The following is a 17,755-nucleotide window of genomic DNA, read 5'->3' as shown; positions in this document are numbered from 1 at the left end:
CTGCCATTAGACTTTTAAAATTTTTAACTGATCATGAAAATATAGAAATTGTACATATGAATCAGGTACCATGTGATGTTCTGGTACATATATGCATATTTCCTGGTTAAAATCAGATTAAATATTATCTCCTTAAACTGCCATCATTTTTTTATGGTGAAAACCTTTCTTCTAGCTCTTTGAGAAGCACAGCATTATTACTGTCATCTAGAGTCACCCTATGGTGCAATAGCATGCCGGCACTTCTTGCTTCTAACTGTACCATAGTACTCCTGCTCTGTGCATGTCCTCTGCCCTGTGACTCTCCTGTAGTACCTACAAAGTGCCATACACATAGCAGGAGCCTAATAAATATTTATTGAATTAATGTTCATTGCAGAAGTTCCTACTAGGCTCTGCCTATGTCATATACAAAATACATATACATATTTTTTTCATGTGAAAATATATTATAAATGAATAAGGAGAGGGTCTTTGATCACAGAAGTCCTACTGCCAGTTGCATATGACAGTTACCGACAATCAAACAATACTGTTTGAATTGCAGAAGAGACAGCACTGTCTAGCAGCCAAACCAAATTTAAAAAACAAAAAACCCTCTCCTCTAGTTCTACCAATGTACAGTCCTAGAATTAAAGCTTAAGGAATGTTTGCTACATTTTCTGTTTACTTTCTTCTATAGACAAGATTAAACTTTGTTTCTTTTTGTATATCCGTAAAAAAAAAAAAATGTAAGAACCACCACTCCATTTGCTAGTGATGCAGAGCACTGGGCCTGTTTCTGGTCTCGCTGGCACCCTGTCCAATTTCCCACCTGAAGGCAGGGCTCTTCAACCATATGAACATCCTCAGGGTGCCCCAGCAGCTAAGGCCAGCAGGGACTGTTCTAGGGACAGAACTATTCTCACCCACTCAACATCTTTTCTTTATCCTAGCTGGGACTCTAAAAAATAAATTTCTCCAATGTCTATTGCATGGACAAAATTTAGGCCCAGGTGAGTGCTAAGAAGAAATGTTCCTAAAAGATCCTTCCATAGTCTGTTCTCATTCTTCACTACAGACAAACTGGTTCTTAGCAGAGGTCTGAAAACCCACGTCGGAGAGCACAGTTGTCTGCTAATCCCAACTCCTGCCCACGAGAAGGAAAAAAATCTTAACATGACAGGGTTCGAGAATCTCAGATCTCGTTTCAGAGATTTCCAGAGTGATTAAGTATGACATCCTCTGCCTTCCACATACTGGCTTGAATGCTCCAATCAGTCTGGCTTTTCCCTCTTCATTTTCTGAACACAGACACCTCGGTGTCTCTAGTAACAGTGCTTTAGTCTCCCGATTGGCCTCCCTTCCTCCTGTCTCCACAAGCCATCCCAGCACTACCACAAACAACAGCCACCAACTCACATCCATATCTTCATTCTCCTGCCTCATGTGATAACTCATTGTTGCCCTCAAGATAAAGTCCCCGGATGGCAGGGATCATGTATTGGTCTACTATTATATTCCCAGCATCTGCAGTGCCCAGAGCAAGGCTGGCCTCTGAGGAGGCAGAAAGCAAGAGAAGCAGGACATTAACAGCTCCCTTCTCATTACAACCTCTGATAAATCTCTCCCTGTCCCAGCTCGCCCTAGAGCAGGCTCTCTCCTTTGCATATATACTTCACTGCTGAGGGGAAAGGTCATAGAACATGGTGGCCAAACGTTCAGGAAGAAACAGTCCAATCCATCCCCCAAATATTTTCTTTAAGGCCAATATTTGCTAATATTTTTTCCAGTGTGGCTATAAATGGAAGGGTAGAGTAACAGCTTACTAAAACTGAGTGTTAAAATATACACTGTCAGACACCAAATCGTGTTTTTAAACATAATCTAGTTTTATTTTTTCTTTGTTCTGTTTATCATTTGACACTAATTTAATTGTTATATAATCTTTTAAAATGGGTCAAATTGGAAAAATCTACCAAAGAAGTACATGCAAGAATCAAATAGTTACTCCTTTAAATACATGATGGTGAGAAAAAAATTATAGCATAAAATGTATTATTTTATAACATAAAAATCGTACCATATTTCACTTTTCCATTATTTACTTTCATGGTTATTGATTTTATGTTTGCCTTCTCAGATCTTAAAAATTTAAACTTTGCTTTCCTATGGAGAATCACAGAACTACACACTTGTTAAAATTCTTCTAGCTCTCACTTTCAGCTTTCCAAGCAATCCTATTTAAGAGGAGATTCCGTGGTTTTGTAGGAAAATATACTTTCTATAATACAAATTTCCATGTAAGAAAAATACTTTCTAAAACATATTTTATCATCCATTGCTCTTAAATAGTCAAACAGTCCAAAAGTAAGGCAAAAGTGATTTGCTAGACCACCTTTATTTATAGTCCTATTTCCTCATTTCAATAAGTTAAATATCAAAATATGTAGTTCTTTCTGTTTCTGGGGAATCAGCTTATCAGGAAGAAAAAGCATATAATTCTCAGCTATTTTAGGTAACTTTCTCTGAACCAGAGCTCTTTGTTTAAACATTCTCTGGAATAAATATGAATAACTAATTCTTAATTGCTCTCTTCTGACTCAGAGGTTTTATATATATATATATATATATGAGATCAGGTACCATATAGAAGTGCATTTTATAAAATGATTTATATGTATTTACATCATTACTTTTAGTAATTTACTTACTCTTTTCAGATTAAAGTTAATGCCTCATTCATAGAATATATGAACTTATGCCAGGCCTGGTGATACACACCTATAATCCCAGTTCCTTGGAAAGTTAAGACAAGAGGATCACAAGTTCAAGGCCAGCCTCGGCAATTTAGTAAGACCCTGTGTCAAAATACAAAATAAGAAAGAGCTTGAGAATGTAGCTCAGTCAGGGAGCACCTCTGGGCTCAATCCCCAGTACTGCAAAAAAAATTTAAAAGAATAGATGTGAAATTATTATGAACTTGTGTTCAATATTTTATCCACCACAAGTTTCTGCTTAAATTGATTTTTACTTTATTCCCCCTTGTAGGGTAACTGTAATATCCAGCATTCTCCAAGGTCAATGACTAGTCCTTGAGGACCAAATTCAGTTGATGTTAGAGAGCTTGCTAGTGAGGGGCCGAAAGGTAGACAAGTGAAGGATATCTAAAATGTGCCTCCACAAAAGAACTCCCAGGGTCACAGACTGGAAGAATTAATATTGTTGAAATAGCCAAACTACCCAAAGGGATCCATAGATTTAATACAATCCCCATCAAAATACCAAAGATGCTCTAAACAAAACTAGAAAAAAAAAAACATCCTAAAATTCATGTGGCACACCAAAGACTCTGGATAGCCAAAGCAATCTCAATCATAAAGAACAAAGATGGAGTCTTCACTGTAACTGATTTTAAAACCCTGCAGAGCCATACTAACCAAAAGAGCATGATATTAGCATAAAAACAAACCAAAGAACAGTGGCAAAGAACAGAGAACCCAAAAATAACCCCCGCTTCTACAGCCCCCCGATTTTTGACAAAGGGGCTGTTATGGTTTAGATATGAGGTGTCCCTAAAGCTCATGTGTGAGACAAAGCAAGATCGATCAGAGGTGAAATGATTGGGCCTGATCGGTGCATTAATCCCCTAATAGGGATTAACTGGGTGGTAACTGTAGGCAGGTGGGTTGCGGCTGGAGGAGGTGGGTCCTTGGGATGTGCCTTTGGGGTCTGTCTTCTCCTTGCTGGAAGAAGAGATCTCTCTCTTTCCCACTCCCTTTCCTTCCCCCCTCCCTCTCTCCTTCCTGGGGGTCCTGTTCTGAGCCACTTTCCTCCACCACACTCTTCTGTCTTGATGTCCTGCCTTACCTCAGGCCCTGAGGAATGGAGTCAGCCATCTGTGGACTGAGACATCTGAAGCCATGAGACCTAAATAAACTTTTCCTCCTCTAAATTATTCTTGCTGGGTCGTTTTGGTCACAGCAATGAAAAGACTGGCTAACCAAGGTGTCAAAAACATACATGGGGAAAGGACAACCTCTTCAACAAATGGGGCTGGGAAAACTGCATATCAATGTGCAGGGTGAAGTTTGACCCCGATCTCTCACCCTGTTCAAAACTCAATTCAAAATGGATCTTAACATTAAGACCCAATACTTGGAAACTACCAGAGGAAAACACAAAGGAAAAAACTTCAAGATAATAGTCAGGCAATAATTTTCTGGGTAAGACTTCAAATGCACAAAAAAGGACCATAATTCAAAAGCAAATAAGGAAATAAACAAGAAAACATAAAGTAGAACCACCATTTGACCCAGTCATCCAACTCCAGGGTCTACACCCAAAGGACTTAAAATGATTGATTATGAGAGCCTTAGCCTATCAGTGCATTAATCCCCGATGTGACACAGGCACATCAATGTTTATAGCAGCTCAATTCACAGTAGCTAAGCTATGGAACCAACTCAAGTACTCTTCAACAGATGAATGGCAAAAGACAATGTGGTACATATACACAATGGAGTATCACTCAGCCATAAAGAAGAATGATTTTATGACATTTGCCAGCAAATGGATGGATTGGAGACTATCATGCTAAGTGAAGTAAGCCAGTCTCAAAGAACTAAAGGTCAAATGTTCTCCCTGATATGTGGAAGTTAACCCACAAAAGGGGGTGGGTAGTTGAAGAGAAGAATAGAAGATTAGACGATAAGGAATGGAGGGGGATAGGAAAAGAAAAACAGTGGAATGAATCTGATGTAATTTTCCCATGTAAGAAACACAATGAATCCCACCACCATGTGCATTCATAAGAATGGGACTCTAACTAGAGTAAGATATATTCCATGCTTGTATAATTATACCAAAATGGATTCTGCTGTTATGGATAACTAAAAAGAACCAATAAGTTTTAAAAAATAAAACAAAAGGCAAAAAATGGCAAATGGGATTACATCAGACTAAAAAAAAAACTTCTGCATAGCAAAGGAAACCACAAAGCGAAAAGAGAATCAACAGAATGGGAGAAAATATTGGCCAGGTATTTGTTTGAGAGTTAATATACAGAACATGTAAAGAACTCAAAAATAACTTACCAAAAAGACAATCCAATTAAAAATAGACAAAGGATTTGAACAGACACTTGTCTAAAGAAGTATAAATGGCCAATAAATATATGAAAAAATGCTCAGTAACACTAGCCATCAGGAAAATGCTAATCAAAACTATAATGCGAGGAGCTGGGGTTGTGGCTCAGTGGTAGAGCGCTCACCTAGCATGTGTGAGGCCCTGGGTTCAATCCCCAGCACCTCATATAAATAAATAAATATAGTTAAAATAAATACAATGCAATATCATTTCACCCTAGCTAGAATGGCTACATACACACACACACACACACACACACACACACACACACACACCCCAGATGCTAGTGAGGATGTGGAGAAAAAGGAACCATTATTCGTTTCATGGTGAGAACATAATGAGTTTGACCACTATAGAAAACGGTATGGAGGTTCCTCAAAAATCTAAACCTCGAACTATCATATATGATTCAGCTGTTCCACTCCTGGTTATATATCCAAAGGAAATTAAGTCAGCATACAAAAGAAACATCAGCATATCCATGTTTACTGCAGTGCTGTTCACAATAGCTAAGATAGAATCAGCCTAGGTTCCCATCAACATGGAAATGAATAAAGAGCAGGGCACTGTGGTGCACACCTGTAATACCACCAGCTCAGGGAGGCTGAGGCAGGATGATTGTGAGTTCAAGGCCAGCCTCAGTAACTTAGCAAGGCCCCAAGCAACTAAGTGAGACCCTGTCTCTGAATAAAATAAAAAAAAGAGATAGGGTTGTGGCTCAGTGGTTGAGTGCCCCTGGGTCAACCCCTAGAACAAAAAGAGAGAGAGAGAGAAATAAATAAATAAAGTAGGGTGAGGTGAGGGGTACACCATAGAATATTTTTCAACCATAAAGAAGAATGACTCATTTGCAGGAAAATGGATGGAACTGGATGGAGTTCCATATAAGTTAAATATGCCAGACACAAGAAAGACAAGTATCACACCCTCATTCTCATGTGTGAAAACTAAAAAAGAAAAACAACAAATAAATAAATAAATACTTAACTTTTGGGGGGAGGGGGGAGTGCCTCCACAGAAGCAGGAGCACCAGAAAGAGTTTCTTGGTGAAGCAAACTGAAACAATTTCCAAGTGACATATTTGTCGGGGTTCTCTAAAGGAACATTTTATTGGTTAGAATAATTATATACTCACATAATTATACATAATTATTCTAACCAATAAAATGGGCATATAATGATAATTACAAGGGATTTGTTAGGCTGACTCACTGTCAGAGGCTGGACAGTCCCACATGGCCATGAGGCTGGAGAGCCAGAGGAACCAGGAGCTACTCAGTCCAAGAAGATGGAAGCCACAAAAGTAGAGGGAACCATGATGCAGCCCCAGTTTGAGGCTGACGGCCTGGAGGCACCCTGGAAGGTCGCTGGTGCAAGTCCACATTCAAAGTCTTAAGAATGGGACTCTGAGGTCCTCAAATGAGGGAAGCAGCAAAAAAGCACATACCCTCCAGAAGCGTCAAGCCTGCGCATGCGCGGAGCTCCCCAGCTTGGTGTCTCTTGACCCACAGCCTATTGGGCGCGCTGACCCCATTTAGGGCAGGTCTCTCTCCCTTTCCGTTTGCTCACCCACCCACCCCTGCCAATTGTTTCTGGAACTATTGCTCACCGACCCAGAAAGGTGCTTTATCAGTTTTCCAGCATCTCTCAGTCCAGTGGAGCAGAACCAAGACTGGCCATCACTGCATCGCGCGGTGGCGCGTCCCTTAATCCCAGCGTCTTGGGAGGCTGAAGCAGGAGGATCCCGAGTTCAAAGCCAGCCTCAGCAGCTTAGCAAAGCCCTAAGCAACTCAGCTAGACCCTTTCTTTAAATAAAATATTAAAATGAGATGGGGATGTGGCTCAGTGGTTAAGTGTCCTAGATTCAATCCCTAGTATTGGTACCAATAAATAAATAAATGAGGATTGGCCATCACAAACAAGTTTGTTGACTACACCATGCCTTCCTCTCCCTGGAAGGTGAAGATCCTCTCGGAAAATTCCAGATCCCCTTATTAAAGCAAAGGACCCACCGGCCCACCAAGTGCCAACTGTAATATACAAAACCTCCATGAAAGAAATTTCCGGGGATGGGGGTGTTTGAGACCGAAGTTTCTCTGGGTGGTTTTACTGCAGTTTACCCGTGTGGGCTTCCCGTCTGTATTCTAATCTGTTCCACTTCGCACACATTTTCAGAAATATCTATTTTTCATCATTTGGGTGATCAGTAATGTATTTTCTTCACTATTCAGATATGTTTTCATTCAGTAACAGCAGCTGTTAAAGAGTATACTGCACATCCCAAGGATAATGGAATGCCTCATGCTTTTAATGAGAAAGATAATTATGTAATTTTCATCATAATAGTTATTTTTTATTTCCCAGTTACTTCCCATAATTTTCGTTATCACCGCCTGCAAATTATAAATGAAGATCTTATTTTTAAGCCAAAAGCTTGCCAGTAAAATTGACAGATTTTCAATAACAATCTACATTAGGAGCCATAAAAACATCATTATTCTATTCACTTTCTGGTCTCTCTGTAGCAGTTCCCCCAAATAATAAATGATGTGAGTGAAGGTTAACAGTAAAGCAGTGTCATCGAATAAATCCCTAGGCTAGTTTGGTGGCTATATTCGTGTCCATCAAATTGATTTTTTTTTCTCCCTTTCTGCTTTAGTACTTTTCTTCCTTCAGTTCCCCCTAAGCTGCACTTAGAAACTAGAGGACAAATGAGGCTATGCAGAACCAATGACGCTTATATTCTATTTTTTAAACATTAAAGATTTTCTGTACGTGTCCTGTCCAAAGTATTCTATATGTGTTACAATGTAAGGCTTGCCTTCAATTATGTTCTATGCAATTTAGAGTAGATTAATTACTACCCGGCACAGGTAATGGCAGAGACATCATTATCATCAACAAAATAGAAGTAGCTAATATTTCCTGGACATTTACAGGAACAGTGACTGTGCCAAGCCCTTTTCCATGAAGTATTTCATATCTGGTCCTCATAAAGACCCTGAGAGGTAGTTTCCAGATGAGGAAGCTGAAGTTTTAAAGGGTTATGTGGCTTGTCCAGGGACAGCAGCTGCTTTGTTAAGGAGGCAGAACTTGAACCCAGATCGTCTGACTCCACAAAGAACCACTTCCTGTCAGTAACCTGCTGTGCTGTATAAACACGGGTTAGATCTTACAAAAGTTAAAGCCTGTCCTAAAGAAGCATCCAAAGACAAAACTGATCGTTTCTCACGTGTGTTCACATGAAAATAGTGAATTGCTTAACCCTAGTGAAAAATGGATTATTTTGTGATTAGTTAAGATGAAAGTTGCTGATTGTTTTTTGAGTGTTTTTCATTTCTGAAAGTACTTTTGAAACAGAAAAAAGACGTTCTTGTCCTCCCCAATTGTGACTTTATTCCTTTGATGGAGGTAATAAATTGGAATGTAGGTAATAAACCAGCCTGATCGATTTTTCTAGAAACACCACTTCACTTGACTTCAGCCAATAGTGGGCTGGCAAAAATAGAACCAGACAAATCTTCAGGAAGCATCCCAGTCTGTGTTCTCCCTAGTTTCTTTGCCACCAGTTTCTCTTAGGTAGAGCCTGTCATCCTACACATCCAAAAAGTTGCTTATTTTCCATCTTTTAATTTTTCTGAAGCAGTAAAACCAGAGCACAAAAAGAAGCTTGGAAACTTGAAGCACTAATGAATGGGAAGTCCCCGGCCACTCAGCAAAATATACTGCCTAAAACAGCACTCTGTAAAATACAAGGGAATGAGAAAATCAGTAGGAGACCAAAGTTTGGAGGGAGAACAAGGACCTTGCTCTTACCCACTGTCTGCATTAAGGGGCCCTGGATTTGCACTGTTCCCAGAAATCATGTGGATTGTTTCAGGAGACACTTTTTATAACTGCTTACTGCAGATGACAAAGCACAAGTCCAGCGTGTCCTTTGTGTCTCCAAGCACCTCGATAAGAAACTGTTGTTGCATCTTACAGCTGAGGAGACTGACTCAGAGTGAAAGCTTCTTGGGGTAGGCGAAGGAACTTCATCTTGGACGGGAGGATAAAGACACAAAAGGATTGCTTCCCAGCCTCTTAAAGAGGTGTAGTCTTGGTGCCAAATCTCCATCTCAGAGAATTTTATTTCTAACACTCCACATGATCACTTCAATCTATTGCCCACATTTGCAAATATGACCATTTTAGTTTAATAGCTTATAAAATTATTGAAGGCATAAGGCAAACTTGCCTCATTTCAAAGTGAAATTGCAACAGAAATGGAGCGTTCTGGAGACGTCTTTTTAAAGCTCATGCTCATAGGTTGCGATCATCAGCATCCTCTTCACTTCGGATTAGCAACTAAGGATCTGTGGAAACACATTTCCTGAAGAACACTGTGTGCTTGCTAACTCCACAGAGGAGTCTTACATTCATCCAGGTGACTTTTTTTTTAACTACTTTATGAGATTGTTTTTACACAGGACTGACTTTATCCTTTTAAAGTGTGCAATTCAGTCTTTGGTATATTGACAGAATCCTGCAATGGCTACCACTATCTAATTTCAGATCGTTTTTTCATTATCCCAAAAGAAACCCAGTACCTAGTAGCAGTCATTCCCATTGCTCCTCCCCCAAAACTCCTGGCAACCACTAATCTTTGCACTCATGGATCTGCCTATTCTTGACATTCCATATCATCACAATCATACAACACGTGGCTTTATGTGTCTGGCTACATTCTAAGCGTGTTCTCAAGATCCATGCATACCATAGCACTCCATTCTTTTTTATGCCTGAATCCATTGGGTGGATATGCCATATTTTTTGATTCGTTTATCAGTTGATGGATATTTGGATTGCTTCTACTTTTTAGCTGTTCTAAATGATGCTGCCATGAACATGCATGGGCAAGCTTTCACGTGGACATATGTTTTCAGTGCTCTTGGATATATACCTCTGAGTGGAATTGCCAAGTCATATGGAACGCTACGTTTAATTTTTGAGGAACTGCCAAACGTTTTCTAAAGTGGCTGCACCATTTCACATTCCTGCCAGCACTGTCTAAGGGTTCCAATTTCTCAATATCCTAGCCTACACATCTTCTTATCTGTCTTGTGTATTTAAGCCATCCTAGTGAGAATGAAGTGGTCTCTCCTGCTATTTCAATTTGCATTTCTCTAACGACTAATGCAATGATGTTGAGCATCATTTCATGTATTTATTGGCCATTTGTTTATCTCTTTTGGACAAATGCCTGTTCAAACTGTTTGCCTACTTTTTAATTGGATTGTCTTTTTTATTGTTTAGTTGTGATAATTCTTAAATTAGTTTGGATTTTTAAAAAAAAAATCCTTAACAGATTTGCAAATATTTTCTCCCGTTCTGTGGTTGTCCTTTTCCTTCTTTATGGTGTCTACCTTTTAAAGCACAAAACCGTTTAATTTTGATGAAGTCAAGGCTATTATTTTCCTCCGTTGCTGTTAGGAATAAAGAGATGCGACAAGAAATCAAACACGTGCGGAGAGGGGATAGGCAAGGCAACCCTTTATGGTCCCCTGGATTTTTCCTAGCAGAAGCGAGCCCCACCTGAACCTGGCTAGCAAGCGCCCTGGCCGCAGCACTCTGCTGGCTCCTATCTCTAACCTAAGGCAGCTCCGCCCTTCACTCTGATTGGAGGAGTTGTGGGTTACAGTCTATGCGATTGGCTGATTTTAGAATTAGGGCAGGCGAAAGGGAGGGGCTACTACAGTTGGATCCAATTAAGGCTGAAAGTTCTGAAACTGGACCACCGGACTTTGTATTTCTCACCCTCTGTGTTTGGTATTACGTCTACACAGCCATCGCCTGATCCAAGGCCACAAAGATTTACTCCTAGAAGTTTTCTTCTATGAATTTTATCATTCTAACTCTTAAATTTGGTTCTATGATCCATATTGAGTTAATTTTCTGTGTACGATGTAAGGTAGAAGTTGACCTACATTTGGGGGGGGGGGGGCATGGACATACACTTGTCCCAGCTCTATTTTTTGATAAAACTATTCTTCCTCCCTTGAACTGATCATTCATATAAGCGTCCTGTGGATTTTTTGTTTTGCTTTCTCGCCTCCTATTTCTGTTCCCCTGATCTAATATCGTCCCACCATCACCAGCAGCACCATACTGTCTTGATTACTGTAGCTCTACAATAAGCTTTCAAGTCAGGAAGTGTGGATTCAACTTCACTCTCCATTTTTCTCATTATGTTTTGCTATATTGGCTCAATTTCTGCAGAAAAGGCAGCTGGGATCTTGGTAGGAATTTGCTGTGAATTGCATTCAGGAATTTGTGAGTGACATCCCACTGGAAATCTGTGCTATTACAAAGTGCCAGTATGAAGGAACTTTGTGACAAAGGAAAAGTAAAGGTTCTTACAGAGGGAAGTACAGGAGAACTGGCTCTATCATGATATGGAAGAGTACTAGTAATTCTTAAGGAATGCTTACTGAAATTGACTTGCTAACTGTTCAGTAAACTTCTTTCTTGCAACATCTTACTCATATTTTAATAGATTTCTCTATTATTAAGTTCAAATAATTTTTAATTAAGAAAGAAGTACAGCCCTCTGGGTTATGTTGCAGCCATGTAGATAGCTAGTAATTAAACTCTTCCACACATATAACTTCATTCAAACAATTAATGAATGAATCATTTTAAAGCTGCAAATTGCATTATGTGCATCTTTAAACAAATAAAAAAAATTACATAACAGGTTTTATAACTCCAGAAAATGTTGGAACTTATTAAAGAATGGTTATTTTCATGAGAAAGACAAAATAAGCTCCAGTTACAAATTTGGGTATTCTCTTTGGGATGGGTAGGGGTACATGACTTTTTATAGGAAAGGAGTTGTATAACTTGTGTGTGTGTGTGTGTGTGTGTGTGTGTGTGTGTGTGTGTGTGTGTGTAGGTAGGTATACTGGGGATTGAACCCAGGGGAACACTGAACTACCTCCCTAGCCCTTTTTATTTTATATATATATATATATATATATATATATATATATATATATATATATATATATATGTTTTTTTTGACAGAGAGAGGAGAGGAGAGACAGAGAGAGAGAGAGAGAGAATTTTTAATATTTATTTTTCAGTTTTCAGTAGACACAACATCTTTATTTTATTTTTATTTGATGCCAAGGATCGAACTCAGAGCCCCGCACAATGCCAGGCGAGCATGTTACCGCTTGAGCCATATCCCCAGCCCCCTTATTCTATATTTTGAGACAGGGTTTCACCAAGTTGCTTAGGGATTAAGTTGCTAATGCTGGCCTCAAATTGTGATCCTCCTGCCTCGGCCTCTAAAATTACTAGGATTACAGCCCTGTGCCACTGTACCCAGCTTTGTATAATTTTTTACTTTAATCTTTACATCTTACTTTTTGAATATCAAAACTGAATTATAGGAGGATAGGTAAAAGATAGTTTAGGCCATGGTACAATCTGAGCAAACTTTTTTATTTAATTGTCAAGCCATTTTGGATAATGCAAAAGGATTATTTTCACTGCCTCCCCGATGTACTTGAACCTAATATCAGAATAGGGAATATCTATCATCATATTTTTTAAAAAGTAATCAAATCTATGCAATTTATGTCATACAAACTTAAAGGAAAATGAATTTGTAAATTATTTTAACATTATAAAGCACTGTATCACTATATAAAGTTCTACATTTTCTAGGATCTATAAAACTCTTTGTTCAAAGGGAAGCCAACTGTCTCCCTTTAAATTTGTCACTCAGGTATGGCCTTTGCAGCTGTTTTTCCAACAATGCACCATTGTTTAAAGAATGACTTGCTTCAGCTACAATATTGCACTGATGGAAAACACCTGTTTCAAGGTCAAGTTACCCTGTTTATCAACAGATGTTCCTCCCCTGGCCTAACTGTAGGGATTCCCTTAGAAGGTGACTCCCCCTCCTTTGGCACTTTCCAGCACAGATGACCCACTGGCCTTGGCTGCCCCGGGCCATCTGATAAGCAGTCTCCCTCAAACAGGGCCCTCTGCCAAGACCATCTACATCCCCATCCTTCCAAACTGAGATGTCTAGGGCAGCCATGGTTCAGAGCAGAAGCTGGAGTCAGACCGACCTGGATTTAAGTCCTGGCTTTGCTCTTCTTACCTGTATGACCTCGGACAGGTTTATTAACCTCAGTTACACTTCATCTTCACACTTGGAAATAAAAACATACTTATTCTATATTGTTGGGTTTTTAAAAAATATTTTTGAGTTGTAGACGGACAAGATACCCCTATTTTATCTTGTGTTTTTAATGTGGTGCTGAGGATGGAACCCAGTGCCCCACAGGTGCTAGGTGAGCACTCCACCATGGAGCCCCAGCCCTATGCTAAACCCCTATACTACTAAGTGAGATAGTTCATGTAGAACTGGTCGCAACCTAGCCCGCCATCGGACAAGGTATTTTCTTCTACATTTCTACTAAGTGGCTAGAAATGTAAACCACTATTCATCTAAAAGCAAATGAAACCTCCACAATTTCATAAAATTCCAGAAATTAATTATAAGTGCTGTTCAATGAATGGTAGCTATATGGGCTATATGGTTATCTGCTTCCTGCTCTGTATAGTTGAACGAATTGCTAACAAAGAGTGCATTAATGTGTCCCAACTTCTGGGTGCTGGTGCTTTCTCAGGGACACCCCAAAGACAGGGAGATATTTAGAAACAGGAATGATATCTCGAGTCACTCACCAGAGACCACACTTTGTGTTCCTCTCTTGTCCACAGAGCCAAATTGTAGATGAATAGCTTCATGGTTGACAGATTGAATTGAATTGGGGCAGAACTAGTAGCACTCATAGCCCTTAGGGCTAATCAGGGCAAGAATGTTTCATTATTTAATTGGAAACTTCCACCAATGAATAGATTTGGAAAATAGTCTGATACTTGATGTTTGGTCAAAACCACACTCTTTTCTTATTCCTGAAAAGACAAGGTCATTATTTCAGTTTTTTCTGTCAATGTGCTATGGATGATTATTGCTGAAACTACAAAATTTGGTGACAAAATAACATTTGTGCTGCCATTAAAAGTATTTGAATTAGGCGTAGGAATTTTTCAGCCCTCCGTTTTCTTTTTTAGCAGTTTTCAGGCAAAATTCATGCTGTGGTTACAAAGTGGCTTGTTTCCTTTACTTTCTTTGCATTCAATGTTTAATTTAGTTGTGGACAAAAGCAAAATGGTCTAAAATAGAAGTTATGTTACAATAATTAAAGTACAAAATTTGGGTGATGATACAGAATTGCTAGGCTGGCAGTATTTCCTAAACACTCTGAGGTCTGAAGTCTGTGGCTTAGACCCCTTCATCTGATGTTAATGATTTGGGGTTCCTTCCATGTGCCTAGCCTTCTATAGGGTGCTTCATATTCTATCTCCAGTCTCCATGTCCATCCCCTCAACATAGGCTTTATTATCCCTGTCTGATGGACAAGGAAACCATCTTTGCCTTGCTCACATCTAAGTAGCAAAGCAATATCAAACCCAGGAGTTGGGAACATGAAAGCCAGTACATATCCACCACAATGAACTACTCCCTCCCATTAGAGACCACTGAAAAGATTCCCTGATCACGTGGCCACTTAAGTTCTATGGCTACTTTAAGCTTCTAAAGTATTTCCATGTGCAAAAGCCCACAAGAGGTTTTGATCAATCTGCCATTATTATATTACAATCAAACTGTTCCACATTCTAAAACTTTCTGAAGTTATCATCTCCCCCCTCCAGAAACTCCTGTTTCTTACCTTTATTTTCATTTCTGTCAATAGTCTCGGGGATTGTTTTCCTCCTAGAGTTCTAGTTTTTGTTTTTGTTTTTGTTTGTACCACGGATTGAACCCAGGGGCACTTAACCACTAAGCCACATCACCAGCTCTTTTGATTTTTTTAATTTTGAGACAAGGTCTCACTAAGATGCTCAGGTCCTCGCTAGATTACTGGGGCTGGCTTTGAACTTACAATTCCCCTGCCTCAGCCTTGCAAGCCACTGGGTTTCCTCCCAGTTCTTTCAATATTTTAATCTACATTTATTGAATGGCCACTATTCTGGCCTGTGTCCAAAGTGCCTGAAGGATGGCTTACCATTGAATTCGATAGGAGATCTGTTCAACTTGATCCTACCAGATCCCTTCTGGTGTATAATTAATAAACTCAGGAAATACCTTGAACTCAGAAGACAGATGCCAGAAAATTAAAACTTGTTTTTCAGCTCACTTTACAGTTAATAGGAAGAGCATGGCTCTATTTGTCAGAGACTTCTTTCTGAAAATTAGTGAGCTCTCAAGGCAAAATGTATGGAAGCATATTTCTATTTAGGTCATGGATTAGAATGGTATTCTATACAAATGTAGTGCATCAGCATAATGATGTTTTAAAAAACTCTCTTTATGCCCACTGTCTTAGTCAGGTTTTTTGCCACTGAGACTAAAATATCTGACCAGAACAACTGCAGAGGAGGAGAACTTTAATTGGGGGCTCAGGGTTTTCGAGGTCTCAGTCCACAGACAGCAGGCTCCATTCCTCAGGGCTCCAGGGGAGGCAGGACATCATGGAGGAAGAGTGTGGTGGAGGGAAGCAGCTCACATGGTGATCAGGAAGCAGAGAGAGACTCCACTCACCAGAGACAAATAGAGACCCCAAAGCCACGCCCCCAATGGCCCCTCCTCCAGCCACACCCACCTGCCTCCAGCCACCACCCAGTTAATCCCATCAGGGGTCCATTCACTGGTTGGGTTAAGGCTCTCACAACCCAGTCATGTCTCCTCTGGACCTGTCTCACATGTGAGCTTGTGGGGGACACCTCCCATCCAAACATAACACCCACCCACCCCCCAAAAAGAGGCACATTCATGAGATTGAAAGTTACTGGTGTTCTTATGTGGAACTTTGCCACTGAAAAACTGTCCAGCTGAGATTCCTAAGGGATTGGTTGTGTAGATAAATATGGACTGAATCAAAGGTTGTCAGGCGTCTCCAGGTCACATGCTGAAAGGCTTGTAACTTACTTTGGCAAGGTTGAGTCTGGCGTGCTCCGGTCCAAGTGATCCTCATGGACCTAAAGCACCATCCAGTTTCTTGTCACTTGGTTCTTCAAATGGCCTCACTCCTCATGGGTGCTATCTAACTTGACACCTTGCCTTAAATTTGGCAAAGGTTTTCAGGTTGTACAGTGCCTAGGTCTTTAATTGTAGTTTTTGCAAGGTAAATACACATGCTGAAAGTTACCAGAGATGGTGAAGGTGAATAAGCTGTGCACACAGTGTGGGTCACTTAGAGCTCTCCTTTGTAGCTGCTGTCTCTCCTCATTCTATTGTTAGTGGGCCTGGTCCCAGATGAATCAGGACAGTCTCCTGTCGGAAATACAGAGCTCAGGAATTAGAAATAAGTTTTCAGTTGGTGAGGAGATGCCCTGGAACACTAATTTACCATCAGCAATTATTTAAAATGTCAATGTAGAGATTAAACATGGTTTGCAAATAGCAATAGGAAGGAGATTAATCCTTAAATTAAAACGGCAATTAAAGATTAAAGTTAGCTTTGAAAAATGAACTACCATACTTTTCTTGCTATAATGGGTTTAAAAAAAAACTTCCAAAACTTTTCTAAATACAACTATGAGACTCTTATTTTTTTTTTAATTGGTGAGAATGGGTTTCATGGTGGCATATTCATACACGCACATGACATAATTTCATCAGTTTCATTCCACAGTGTCTCCCCTTATTCCTCCTCCCACCCCCTTCTTCTACACTGGTCTCTCTTTCTTTTCTTGTCTCTCTCTCTTTTTTCTTTTTTTTTGGTACCAGGGATTGAACCCAGGGGCACTTAACTACTGAGCCACATCCCCAGCCCCTTTTTTAGATTTTATTTTGAGACAAAATCTTGCTGAGTTGCTTAGGGCCTCACTAAGTTGCTGAGGCTGGCTTTGAACTTGCCATCCTCCTGCCCCAGCCTCCTAAGCCACTGAGATTACAGACGTGTGCCTCTGTGCCCTGCCTCCCTTTATTTTCGTTGGATCCTGTTTTTCCTTTTAGTCTCTAGCTTCCTCACATGAGAGAAAACATTGGGCACTTGTCTTTCTGAGTCTGGCTTACTTCACTTAATCATAAATAAAAATTTGAAATCAGAACTGATGCTGTCTCCCAGCTGCATTTCCAAAATGCTTTTTTTCCCCACTAGGACTGCCCAGAGTAAGTTTCCAGTGATTAATGAGTAATCACTTCTTGCTGCTTTGTCATTGATGATCACAGAGATGCACACATATCTTAAGCACCTACGTTGATGAATTTCACAAACTGAACCAACCGACCCACAGAACCATCGCCTGGTCAAGAAGTAACCCACCGTGAAAATAAGCCAATCCCCAAAAAACAAAGGCCCAGTGTCCTCTCTGACATGCAGATGCTAACACACAATAAGGGGGTCGGGAGAATAGAAATTCATTGGACTAGACAAAGGAGAATGAAGGGGGGGTGGGAACAGGAAAGACAGTGGAGTGAATGGGACAGAACTTTCCTGTGTTCCTATATGAACACACGACCAGGGAGACTCCACATCATGTCCAACCACAAGACTGGGAA

At 40.0% G+C, this 17,755-nt stretch overlaps 1 protein-coding gene and 1 non-coding gene across 4 annotated transcripts in view; both read left to right on the top strand.

Moving 5' to 3' along the window:
* Cfap20dc (CFAP20 domain containing) overlaps window positions 1-17,755 on the top strand; it is a 218,867-nt gene that overhangs the window by 137,316 nt on the left and 63,796 nt on the right. The window lies entirely within an intron of this gene.
* On the top strand, window positions 5,221-5,293 carry Trnaa-agc (transfer RNA alanine (anticodon AGC)). Its single transcript has one exon. It is a non-coding gene; the product is annotated as a tRNA-Ala (tRNA).

Source organism: Ictidomys tridecemlineatus, chromosome 2 (genome assembly GCF_052094955.1).
Source record: "Ictidomys tridecemlineatus isolate mIctTri1 chromosome 2, mIctTri1.hap1, whole genome shotgun sequence".
NCBI lineage: Eukaryota > Metazoa > Chordata > Mammalia > Rodentia > Sciuridae > Ictidomys > Ictidomys tridecemlineatus.
This window is presented reverse-complemented; position numbering and strand designations above follow the sequence as displayed.